We start from the raw sequence: 13,026 nt of genomic DNA on the forward strand, positions 1-13,026 counted from the left end.
GGAGCTGACTTGTTTATTATCCATGTTGGAATAAATTTGTAAACTTGATTTCGTGTGGAGCTGGATTTTTCCCCCTATTTCTACATCCACCACATTAACCCAGTGCGCAGTGATGGACACGTAACGGCCCTGGCCATGCCTTCTGGTCCATGCATCTGTTGTGAGGTGCACCTTTCCACTCACTGTCTGTTTTAGTGCATGGACAATGCGGTCTTTCACATGCCGGTGGAGGGCAGGGATGGCCTTTTGAGAAAAGAAGTGCCGACTGGATAAGTCATAGCGTGGGACAGCGTAGGCCATGAGGTCGTGGAAAGCTTTGCTTTCAACCAAACGGTAGGGCATCATCTTTAAAGAGATTAGTTTGGCAATGTAGGCATTCAAACAAAGTGTACACGGATGAGAGGATGCGTACTTTCTTGTCCTGCTCAGAGTGTCTTGTACGGTGAGCTGGACTGGAGAGCTGCATATGGGGGAAGAAGCGGTGGACCGGACGGAGTGAGAGGGGGTTGGTGACGGTATTGGTGGTGATGGCCTAGATTCAGTGTTGTGTTGCAAAACCATTGTGATTCCCTGAGTGCTTTGGCCTTGCGACGATACCTCCATATTTAGTGCTGGTGGTGTGCTTAACGGTGGCGGTGGTCTTACAGTGGGGGAAGAAATGGAGCATTGTAGGCTACTTTCAGTCAGAGCAGGTGCACATGTGCTACATGAGGTTTTGTAGTCCGTCCACACTTGCAAGTGCATGTTGATTAGATGTCTAAGCATGCAACTGGTATTCAAATTTCTGAGTTGTTTACCTCGGCTAAAGGTCCTTCCGCACTTCTTACAGGTAACGTTTGCCTCATCAGTAGGATTTTGGACAAAGAAGTGCCACACTGCACTCTTCCTACTATGGTATACATTTTCTGGCCTTGCACGCTGTGCTAAGTTGACCATCTGGCCAAGCTGTCCTGCAACTCTTTTAGTTTTTGTTCCACGCTTTTGGACAGCTACGGGCCTGCCAGATAACTGCTGCTGCGATGTCAATGCCTGCTGCGGATACTTCTCCTTATCTGAACTATTGCCAGCGCCACCCTCCTCCCCCAATGGATGCCAATCCGGATCAAGAACTGGGTCATCCATCACCTCCTCTTCAAAGTCATCTGCACCTTCCTCTTTACCTTCCTCTGTGTCACCGTGCAAGGTGGTATAGTATGCAGGAAGGGGCACCTGAGTTTCATCAGGGTCAGATTCTGGCTCAATAGACTGTGAGGGTAATGTAGTGCTCTGGGTCGATATACTAGCAGAATAATCTAGCAGTGGCTGTGCATCAGTGCACTCCATGTCAGATTCATCTTGGACTGGGGAAGTCTGGATTTGACTGGATAACCCAGGCATGGTATGTGAAAAGAGCTCCATAGAGTAATCTGAAGTGTGGGCTGCCGCATCCTAATCTTTTGGTGGGGGTGAAGTACACAAGGAAAGGTGTTTTTCCGACCAGAACCGTGCACTGACGACTCCGTTCTTGCAGGTTTTGAACGTTCAGAAGAGGAGGCAATAGAGCTGGTGGCTGTTTCGGCAATGTACGCCAAAACCTGTTCCTGATGCTCTGGCTTTAAAAGCGGTTTTCCTACTCCAAGAAAAGGCAACCTTACAGTCCTTCTTGGGCCAGACGATGATGCAGGCTCAACACCTCCTGCCTTAGCTGCTATTGTGCTTTTGCCAGAACCAGCCGATGCACCACCACCATCATTACCAGCTGCGCCCCCTGCCCACGTCCACGGCCTCTTCCACCATACTTCCTCATGTTTGGGAAAATGTACCAAAAATACCAGCAGAGAGATGGTACTGTATGAGGTGCGTCCAGCCGTGTAAGGTGTATTAAAAAAATTAAATCTACGTATATAATTTTTTAGTCACAGACGCACTCACAGTATGTATTTGACCGTAATCCAAAAAGCAGATACACGGAACTGTATCAGAAGTGTACAGCTGTATACGCTTTTTGTGTAACTAACAATCTCCGTATATGTATTTACGGAGTGTCACACACACTGACTCTGTATAGATGTGACTGTAATGCGAACGGCAGATATACAATACTGTTTGAGAATCGGACAGCTCTATACAGTGTGTGTATGGAAAATTGTCAATCTCCGTCTATTTGTATAGGGACTGACACACGCTGTCTCTGTCTAATTTTGACCGCAATCAAACAGCAGATATACGAAACAGTTTGAAAAGCGGACAGCACTCTAAGGTGTAGGTCTGGAAAAATGGAAAAACTCCTCGGCTTTTTTTTCCAGAGTCACACACAGATAGCTTCTATTTGTCCGTGATACAAAGCGGTACACGGTAGTGTGTGAGGAGCGTATACCGCTATACGGTGTCTGTATGGAAAATTGTCAATCTCTGTCTATTTGTATAGGGACTGACACACGCTGTCTCTGTCTAGTTTTGACCGTGATCAAACAGCAAATATACGAAACTGTTTGAAAAACGGACAGCTCTCTAAGGTGTAGGTCTGGAAAAATGGAAAAACTCCTCGGCTTGTTCTTCCAGAGTCACACCAAGAGAGCTTCTATTTGTCCATGATACCAGCCAGTACACGGTAGTGTGTGAGGAGCGTACACCGCTATATGTGTGAAAAAATGAATGCTCAGTAACTCACCAGGACAAAATAATAAAAGTTGGAGTGCTTTTAAAAAAGCAGTTTGAACAGCACTGTGCACACAGCAATGCAGCTAGCAGGTAGCCTTAAAAGGCAGCCTAATCACCACCAGTGCTGCTGCACACAACAAAAATCCACCCCTTTCACTGCACACTAACTGTACAGTGAAAAGCGCTATCGGCAGAAGCAATTTTTTTTCTCTTCTTCCCTGCCTAATGCTCTCCCTATTCAGAATCAGCAGCAGCAGCACCTCTCCCTATTGTAAGATCGGCAGAAGTAAGATGGCGGTCGGCGGTCACAGCCTTTTATACCCACTGTGATGCCATACAAAGCCAGCCAATCACTTCAATGCCCTTCTCTAAGATGGTGGTGGCCGCTGCCCATGTCATCGCGTTGCCCACAGTGTGCGTCCTCCATCATTGGCTGAGAAAAGGCGCTGGAAGCATTATTTGAAATGCGACTTTGGCGCTCTGATCGGCGACCTCATGGCCGACCTCACGCTATGGTCGGGTTTCAATCGACGAAACCCGACTTTAGCTAAAGTCGTCTATTTTTGAATTTGACCAACCTGTTTCACTCAACTCTAGTTGAAAGCAATGTTAAAGTTGAAAAACACTTCAAAAATGCTGTATCTGAACATAGCCCAAGTGGGGGAGGAACATTTTGGTCTGGAGTTAATTATTTTGCCTTATATGCAAGTCATTAACCTGGAAAGGATGTTCCTTAACATATTTCCCAGCAAAATCCGTTTTGGCTTCGTTTTGGTAAGTTTTTTGATGCTCAGTAAAAATGACATGAAACTCTAAAAAAAATTGTTTAAAGCTGTGAACTAGGAGTCAGGAATGCTTCCAGGGGCGATCCCCATGATGTCCCAGTGTCATTTCAGCAGTGTTTCCATCATTTTCAGATGTTTTTACTCCTTAAAAGGACCCCCGAGGGGGATCGCGGTAAAAATGCTCGGGTCTCCCATAGACTTACATTGGGCTCGTTGTTCTGTCCGAGTACCCGAGTATTCCAATTTGCTCGATCCAAGCAATGAGCATCCGAGCATTTTAGTGCTCGCCCATCACTAATCTTTTTCTTTTTTTTTTAAGAAATCCTTGAGTTTTCTATCTATCGGTCAGAAGGTTTTTTATAAACGCAAGAATAGTTCTGTAGACCCAACAATTCCTGAACCCTGATAAAAAGGAAAATCTGTAGCATGATTAGAAGACAAGTCTTGCCACTTTTTATAACAAAGTTGATTTGTGCTGTTTTTCAGGTGTCCTGCAATGATGAGGTGGCCATCATTTAAGCTATTACTTATCATTCCATTACTGGCATGTTGCACTTTATTGGTGTATTTCCATATTCAAAAACTGAAAGATCCTAAAGATACAAGTAAGTATATGTAAATTCTATAAAACTTAGTCCGTTTGTTTGAAGGTCTATGGTAATATACTATGTACTAGCTATGAACCCGTTCTATGCCCGGGTGGCGAGCATTTTTATTGGTATATGGTCTCCCATCCTGGTATGTGCTGTCTCCCTCCTATCCTGGTATGCATGGTACCCCTCATCCCCCAATCCTGGTATACATGGCCCCCTCACCCCCCAATCCTGGTATGCATGGTCCCCTCACTCCTGTATCCTGGTATGCATGGTCCTCTCACCCCCTATCCTGGTATGCATGGTCCTCTTACCCCCCTATCCAAGTATGCATGGTCTCTCACCCCCCTATCCTAGTATGCATGGTCTCTCACCCCCCTATCCTGGTATGCATGGTCCTCTAACCCCCCTACCCTGGTATGCATGGTTCCCTCACCCCCCATTCCTGGTATGCATGGTCCTCTCATCCCCCAATCCTGGTATGAATGGTCCTCTCACCCCCCACTCCTGGTTTGCATGGTCCCCTTGTAATACCATGGCCACCGGGGGTAGCTTGTGCGCCCGCTCCAGTACTCACTGTGCTGGAGGCTGTTTCATCACCCGTATGCTGTTCACTTTGGGGACCCAATTGACTGCAGACAGAGGCTTGAAACAACTTTAACAGCTCAGCTTTATTCTCTTCAGGGCACAGCACATCCAATACAGCAACAGGACTCTTTACTTGGTAACAGCAATACATCTTCATCTACAGCAGTACGTCACTTCTTCCTTCATTTCACACATATGCACCACACAGGCAAGCTGATACGTCACACGGAGCATGGAGCACGATGAACACGGAACACTTCCCTTCTTCCAGAGCCCGACTTCAGCCCACGAAGGTACCTGACTTTTCCATTAAAGCTCACCCCCTTAAGGCACTGTTACTCCTGTTCATGTCCTAGATTCACAGCTCACTAAACTCTCCACAAAGCTCCCATACGCCAGCTGCTACTCCCACAGGGTCCCACGGACCTCCCTGGCTTGCAATTCTCCAGACATGGGCTGGACTCAATAGACTGGCTTGGGATGTCACTTCAGCTCTTCCTTGCCAGCTGACTTGACCGACGAGACTCCTTCTTCTGTCTCGCTAGCCTTACAGTCACCAGTCTCTGACTGCAAGGCTTCCAGCACCACTATGTGCTGGCTACTGCTGTAGGCACTCCGCTGTTTGTCACTCTTGTCCTGTCCTGTTCACTATCCCCAGCTCAACTAACTCTTGGAAGGAAATCTGTCTCCTTTTCTCCTATCTAGCCACTCCTCTAAGTTAACCCCTCAGCAGTCTTCTCACTGGTTGAGCTCAGTGTCCCCATCTAGTGGCCCTTTTCTAGCACTACACCTAACTTATCTAACTAATGTTGCGTGGACACAAACACACATACAACATATATACCACACACACACCGAATACACAGTAATGTTACTATTCACAGGGCGAGGCCCTTGACCTCCTTACATTCCCCCTTCCTGAAACCATTGCCATCCTCGGCAATGCAGGCTTGTACCCAAACTGATCATACCTTTTAAACCGTACAATAGGTATATCTCAACATGTTACTAAAACTCTACATATTATTATTATTTTTTTCAAAAATGTTCAAAATTTTCTTTTCTTCAAACATATCATATTCTCACTTAATAAAACCTGAATATACAGTTAGGTCCAAATATATTTGGACAGAGAGAACATTTTTCTAATTTTGGTTCTAGACATTACCACAATGAATTTTAAACAAAACAATTCAGATGCAGTTGAAGTTCAGACTTTCAGCTTTCATTTGAGGGTATCCACATTAAAAATGGATGAAGGGTTTAGGAGTTTCAGCTCCTTAACATGTGCCACCCTGTTTTTAAAGGGACCAAAAGTAATTGGACAATTGACTCCAAGGCTATTTCATGGACAGGTGTGGGCAATCCCTTCATTATGTCATTCTCAATTAAGCAGATAAAAGGCCTGGAGTTGATTTGAGTTGAGGTGTGGTGCTTGCATTTGGAAGGTTTTGCTGTGAAGGAAACAAGCGGTCAAAGGAGCTTTCCATGCAGGTGAAACAAGCCATCCTTAAGCTGCAAAAACAGAAAAAACCCATCTGAGAAATTGCTACAACATAAAGAGTTGCAAAATCTGCAGTTTGGTACATCCTGAGAAAGAAAGAGAGCACTGGTGAACTCATCAATGCACAAAGACCTGGGCACACACGGAAGACAACAGTGGTGGATGATCGCAGAATTATCTCCATGGTGAAGAGAAACCCCTTCACAACAGCCAATCAAGTGAACAACACTCTCCAGGAGGTAGGCATATCAATATCCAAATCTACCATAAAGAGAAGAAAGTAAATACAGAGGGTTCACTGCACGGTGCAAGCCACTCATAAGCATTAAGAATCAAAAGTCTAGACTGGACTTTGCTAAAAACATCTAAAAAAGCCAGCACCATTCTGGAAGAACATTCTTTGGACAGATGAAACCAAGATCAACCTCTACCAGAATGATGGATGGAAAGAGAAAAGTATGGCGAAGGAGTGGTACATCTCATGATCCAAAGCATACCTCATCATCTGTAAAACACGGTGGAGGCAGTGTGATGGCTTGGGCATGCATGGCTGCCAGTGGCACTGGGTCACTAGTGTTTATTGATGATGTGACACAGGACAGAAGCAGTCAAATGAATTCTGAGATATTCAGAGCCATACTGTGTGCTCAGATCCAGCCAAATGCAGCCAAACTGATTGGTCGTCGTTTCATGCTACAGATAGACAATGACCCAAAACATAAAGCCAAAGCAACCCAGGAGTTTATTAAAGCAAAGAAGTGGAATATTCTTGAATGGCCAAGTCAGTCACCTGATCTCAACCTAATTGAGCATGCATTTCACTTGTTAAAGACTAAACTTCAGACAGAAAGGCCCACAAACAAACAGCAACTGAAAACCACCGCAGTGAAGGCCTGGCAGAGCATCAAAAAGGAGGAAACACAGCATCTGCCAACAAAGGGTTTTCAACCAAGTACTAGAAATGAACATTTTATTTACAATTATTTAATCTGTCCAATTACTTTTGGTCCCTTTAAAGGCAGGGTGGCACATGATAAGGAGCTGAAACTCCTAAACCCTTCATCCAATTTTAATGTGGATACCCTCAAATGAAAGCTGAAAGTCTGAACTTCAACTGCATCTGAATTGTTTTGTTTAAAATTCATTGTGGTAATGTCTAGAACCAAAATTAGAAAAATGTGGTCTCTGTCCAAATATATATGGACCTAACTGTACTGTACACTTTACTATTAAGCATAAATACATTTTTCCTTTGTTTTATACTAATATATATATATATATATATATGTCTATACTAGTCTTTACATATCAAAAAGCCATTTTTTCTCTTTTTTTATATTTTTCTACACACATTTTTTTTTCAAATACTCCCACTAAGTATAAACACTTTACTAGCTCATAAATTTATAAACATCTCTATATATTTTCTCTATATTTCAAAACCACTTTTTTTTAGTTTCCTTTCTATAAATATAGCAATCTTTGTCCCCTATAAACACAGTTATTCTGTACATTCTTCACATCAAAATTCTTACTACTGCTATAAAAGTAAGTCACTCAAGAAAAAACAATAATGTCCATTTTTTTCTTTGTAACACGATGACGTCGTGTCTATACATAAAACTTCTTCAGAGAAAAAACAAAAGTGTCCTTTCCTCTCCCTTCCTGTGAGGGGAGCACTTCAAGTTTCCAAGTTACCATAGAAAAAAAACAGTAGTGTCCATGTTCTGACAACACGCATGTCCATATACATAAACTTCATACCTAAAGATGCCTCCCCTCTTCCTGTGAGGGGAGCACCATGTATGTCCACGCTGTCAGGGTGTTCATTAGCGCGAATCAGGAGCAGAGGCAGTTCCGGAGGCTCCTGAGCGCAGTTCCGCAACATTCCCAGAGGTCTCATCCTCCCCTGGGCACAAAATCCCAGCAACGGCGTAATAGCCACGGGGGCACTACTCCTTGTAAAAGGAGACCCAGTCTCCAATTTTGGGGGCTCTACCATGCTTCACAGAGGCAGCATTAACATAGATCTTCTTGCGGGTGTCCTCCTCCTCTATGAACCCGTAACCCCACTCCACATTTGTATACACCAGCTGCCTGTAGGTACGTGGGACAGGCATGGCATTCTCCCCGCCCTGATGTAAGAGATCCCAAATCTCCTTCTCCCTCGCCTTCTTCCTGGCGATAATGTCCGTGATCCACATGGACAGGGAAACAGATGGTGGGGGGCCGGTACCCCCCGGGGAAGGCTGGCCGTAAAGTGGAGGGCCCGGGATCTCGGAAGGCACCTGGCAGGGGTGCAGGTGCTCAGCGGGGTGGATTTTAGGCCGTGTGTCCTCACAGGGGGACAACGCTGGGGCCGTATGATCCGCTGTTAGCGGAGGCTGGACTGCACTCACCTCCGTCTGCACCGCAGCTCCACTCAGGCCAGGCCGCAGCTGTTCTTTCAACTTCTGCCAGCGGGAAGCCAGGGTCTCCACTGGCTCTGCACTTTCTCCCGCTGCAGCGTCACCACCAGACCGATCTTCCGCAGTGTGCTGTGGCATTTCTTCCTGTTGTCTTGCCGGAGCAGCGTCCGCGTCCTCTGGCTCTCCGGGATGAGGAGCGGACCTCGCTCCTCGCGAGATCTCCAGTGTCGCGGCCTGTATTAAGTGCGGGCGTCTCTCCGGTGCAGCAGGGCCAGGTGTCGGTGGCTCCGCGGGCAGAAGGACTCCGGTCCAGGTGGGCATAGGGAACCCCGGCAATTGCTCCCAGCTCCAGGTGACACGACTGAACTCTTCCTGACGTCGCCAGCTCCACTCTGTTCGCCCGATGCCCCTGCAGTTGCACCGATACATCGCAGACGTTGTCTCGTGTCTCACTGATGTCAGGCCTCCACACTCAGCACATTTTACAGGCCCACTCCCGTTCCAGGGTGGGGCTCTCGCCGGCCTCTTCACCCACTCCTCAGTATTCAGTGGGAAGGGACGGGTGTCTATCTGCACATACCACTCCTTCCATGGGCGGACCCGACAATACTGACAGTCCTCATTTGGCGCCATCCAGACGCTGTCACGCCCACGAAGTGCTCCTTGCTGACAGTCTGATTTGGCGCCAGAGTTCTTCATCTTGCTGGCAGCCATTTTAGGTCTCACAGGAACACTTTGCAGATCTTCTCCTTTGGTCACAATCGGCTGTAGGTCTCACTTTCCAGCATTTTTCCAGTCACAATCGGTATTTTAGCCATCTTCACTTGCCCATCACTGCTCTCTTCAATTTGCATTTTATAGAGCGCTGCAGTCACTGTCACCCTTTCTTCTCTCTTCACCTCCGCTGCGGTCTCGCCATTTTGGGCCGCGAAATCCTGCTGACTATGCCAAGTGTAATACCATGGCCGCCAGGGAGTAGCTTGTGCGGCCGCTCCAGTACTCACTGTGCTGGAGGCTGTTTCATCACCCGTATGCTGTTCACTTTGGGGACCCAATTGACTGCAGACAGAGGCTGGAAATAACTTTAACAACTCCGCTTTATTTTCTTCAGGGCGCAGCACGTCCAATACAGCAACAGGACTCTTTACTTGGTAACAGCAATACATCTTCATCTACAGCAGTACGTCAATTCTTCCTTCACTTCACACATATGCACCACACAGGCAAGCTGACACGTCACATGGAGCACGATGAACACGGAACACTTCCCTTCTTCCAGAGCCCGACTTCAGCCCTCAAAGGTACCCGACTTTTTCATTAAAGCTCACCCCCTTAAGGCACTGTTGCTCCTGTTCGTGTCCTAGATTCACAGCTCACTAAACTCTCCACAAAGCTCCCGTTCTCCAGCTGCTACTCCCACAGGGACTCTTCCACGGACATCCCTGGCTTGCAATTCTCCAGACACGGGCTGGACTCAATAGACTGGCTTAGGTTGTCACTTCAGCTCTTCCTTGCTAGCTGACTTGACCGATGAGACTCCTTCTTCTGTCTTGCTAGCCTTCAGTCCCCAGTCCCTGAATGCAAGGCCTCCAGCACCACTACGTGCTGGCTACTGCTGTAGGCACTCCGCTGTTCTTCACTCTTGTCCTGTCCTGTTGACTACCCCCAGCTCAACTAACTCTTTGAGGGAAATCTGTGTCCTTTTCTCATATCTAGCCACTCCTCTAAGTTAACCCCTCAGCAGTCTTCTCACTGGTTGAGCTCAGTGTCCCCATCTAGTGGCCCTTTTCTAGTACTACACCTAACTTATCTAACTAATGTTGTGTGGACGCAAATGCACACACAACATACATACCACACACACACACCTAATACACAGTAATGTTACTATTCACAGGGCGAGGCCCTTGACCTCCTTACACCCTCACCACCTTATCCTGGTATGCATGGTGCTCTCACCCCCCTATCCTGGTATACATGCTACCCCTCACCCCCTAATCCTGGTATACATGGTCCCACTCACACCCCTTTCCTGGTATGCATGGTGCCTTCACCCCCCATTTCTGGTATGCATGGTCCCCTCACCCCCCTTTTCATGGTATGCATGGTCCCCTCACCCTCCTTTCGTGGTATGCATGGTCCCCTCACCTCCCTATCGTGGCATGTGTGGTGCACCTGAGGGTTCAGTTGCCACAGAGGTACTGCACCTCCTCCTGAAGTGTGGTACCCCACCATCCGGGCAAGGTGGAGACTCCTGACCACGCTCCAACACTTGCACCCCCCACACCACTAAGTAGTGTAGCAAAGCACCTTCGGCGGCTCCCTGTTTGGAGTATAGCATAGCACCCCTTGGTGGCTCCCTGCTTGGAACACGAAACGTGCTGGGAGGTGGGTGGAGTTTAGTTGACACAAAAGAGCGGAAAGAGTTGAGTTAGTCAGTCATTCACTCAGTCAGAGAGTGAGAATGTAGACGGACGGAGTGTGAGACAGAGAAGATCCCCGGGAGAGGGATGGAAGAAGGAAGTGCTGCAGCAGGCCACAGTGATCTGGGTCTGCTGGCACAGGAAGGAGACAGAGAAAGGAAGTTTGATTCTCCATTGGGAAGAAGGATTAGCACGGAACGTAAGGAGAATAAGAGAACAATGACCAGGGTTAGAGGAGAACCCTTTTCAAGTTCTAAGCGCAAGGCCGGGATCCGGTCCCCGAGGTTGTACGGATACTAATGGTCCTGCAGCAGACACCGGAGGTATAGAAGTAGTGACCACTTTATTCCCACACAAGACTTGGGGGCACAACAGCAACATATTAGTGAGCCGGGACTTAGTAGCAAGGAGTCCCCGAAGCAGGCTACAGCTGTCTGCCGTACAAGTGGAGTTCATAGGAACATCTGACAGGAGGCACTCCAGTGTAACTCGGTACTGAGAGTGCTTCATTCTTAGAGGAGAGGAGACGTTCAGAAAAGGCACATATGTTGGCGGAGTGTTGGAAAGGAGTACTTCATCTTGTCTGGAAGTTGGCTGAGCTCCTGACCCGGAGGACACGGCATGGATGCGGGCACCTGTACCTGCAACAGACTGTGAGTAAAGCTTTGGATCTACATGCCCTGGTGTCCTCCGCTTATTCCGGCGCCAATCTGCCCAGCACTGCTACATCCCTTGCTCCTGACACTACACCATTTATGTGTCACTTCACTTACACTGCCCTGGGACTACAGCCCTGCCTGTGGAGGGCTATAACATCACTGCTGCCCACACCATCTGTCCCAGAGGATCTGTCTGCAGTGTCGGCTTACATCTCTATTGCCGAACACCACAGGTGGCGTCACAAATCAATTATAAACTTTCACCACCATAAGCACACTGAAACAACTCCCTTTGCAATGGAGCCCCAGGGCCATGGACCGGGTCACTGTTGCCGTGACAACCCCATTTGGAAGATCAACCGGCCCGGTACCGAGTACCCCACGGCCCTGGTGAGTGAGGGCGCTCCAACTTGGCGTCACGAACAGGATGACGAGACCCGATGCCATCAGGTTCTGTGTGCCTGAGATTTGTTGGACTTAAAACTTTTGGAAATGTGCAGAAGACCTAATTTAATAGACTGTAAAATGAATGCTAAAAATGGCCGCCAGCGCGGTGAAGAAGGGCGTGACACTATGGGTGGTCCAAGAAAAGAGCGGGGACTGTCCTGGGCCTCCCCTGTCTGAACTTCTATGCGACAGCAACATGGTCCTCCCCCCGAGGGGTTCATATACTGGCTTGGTTTGGAGGAGTTGGAAGAAGACGCCACCCCCAGAAGGAGGAACGGAAACCAGTGGCAGGAAAAGAGCCGCGACGTGAAGGAGAACGCCAGAACGCTATATTGGAAGGAGAAGGGAGGAGGCCTGCGGAGCGCGAGGAGGCTGAGCTGAATCTCCCCGGCGCCATGGCTGAAGGCTCCGACCCGGTTTCCAGGATGAACCGCCAGCAGCTGCAGGATGAGATTGCCCAGCTGTCGCACTGTTTATGACTGAGGCAGGAAGCCTTGTGGACCTTGAATCTGCAGCGCACCCAGGAGGAGCCTACACCCGCGGTACCCGTGTCACCGATACCTACCACCGCTACACCGGATCTCCACCAGGAAGACCCTGTAGCGTCTGACACTGCTGCAATGTCACCGGCAGCGTCTATTGTCATCTCTCCGTTGCCACCGCTGCTGTGTGAAGCTTTGGGAGCTGAAGCGGAGGAAGAGAAGCTCCCGTCTGGACCTAGAACTGCCGCGCTGGTTCCACCGGAGACCCCCGCAGACCGGGAACCGCCAGTTGCGCCACCACCGTCTCCGATATCTACCCGGACAGCCACCACTACCACCGCTGCCACCAGGGCCCGCACCAGGCCTGTGCCGGACCTGAGGCCACACTGCCGGGAGGCACCAGGTATGGATGCTGGCCCTCCCAACGGACTACCCCCTGAATTCTCATTGTCGGAGGCTGGCCTGCTGGAGCTTGAAATGGGGGTGTTGGACGAGTC

General features: G+C 48.3%; 1 long non-coding RNA gene across 1 annotated transcript in view; it reads left to right on the forward strand.

Moving 5' to 3' along the window:
* LOC141058033 (uncharacterized) overlaps positions 1-13,026 on the forward strand; it is a 130,981-nt gene that overhangs the window by 91,819 nt on the left and 26,136 nt on the right. The window contains exon 2 of the long non-coding RNA XR_012222079.1: positions 3,912-4,030. This is a non-coding gene — a long non-coding RNA (uncharacterized lncRNA). The remainder of the gene's footprint in view (positions 1-3,911; positions 4,031-13,026) is intronic.

The sequence above is a fragment of the Dendrobates tinctorius genome, unplaced genomic scaffold (genome assembly GCF_039654945.1).
Source record: "Dendrobates tinctorius isolate UK_male_01 unplaced genomic scaffold, ASM3965494v1 ptg000208l, whole genome shotgun sequence".
Lineage (NCBI taxonomy): Eukaryota > Metazoa > Chordata > Amphibia > Anura > Dendrobatidae > Dendrobates > Dendrobates tinctorius.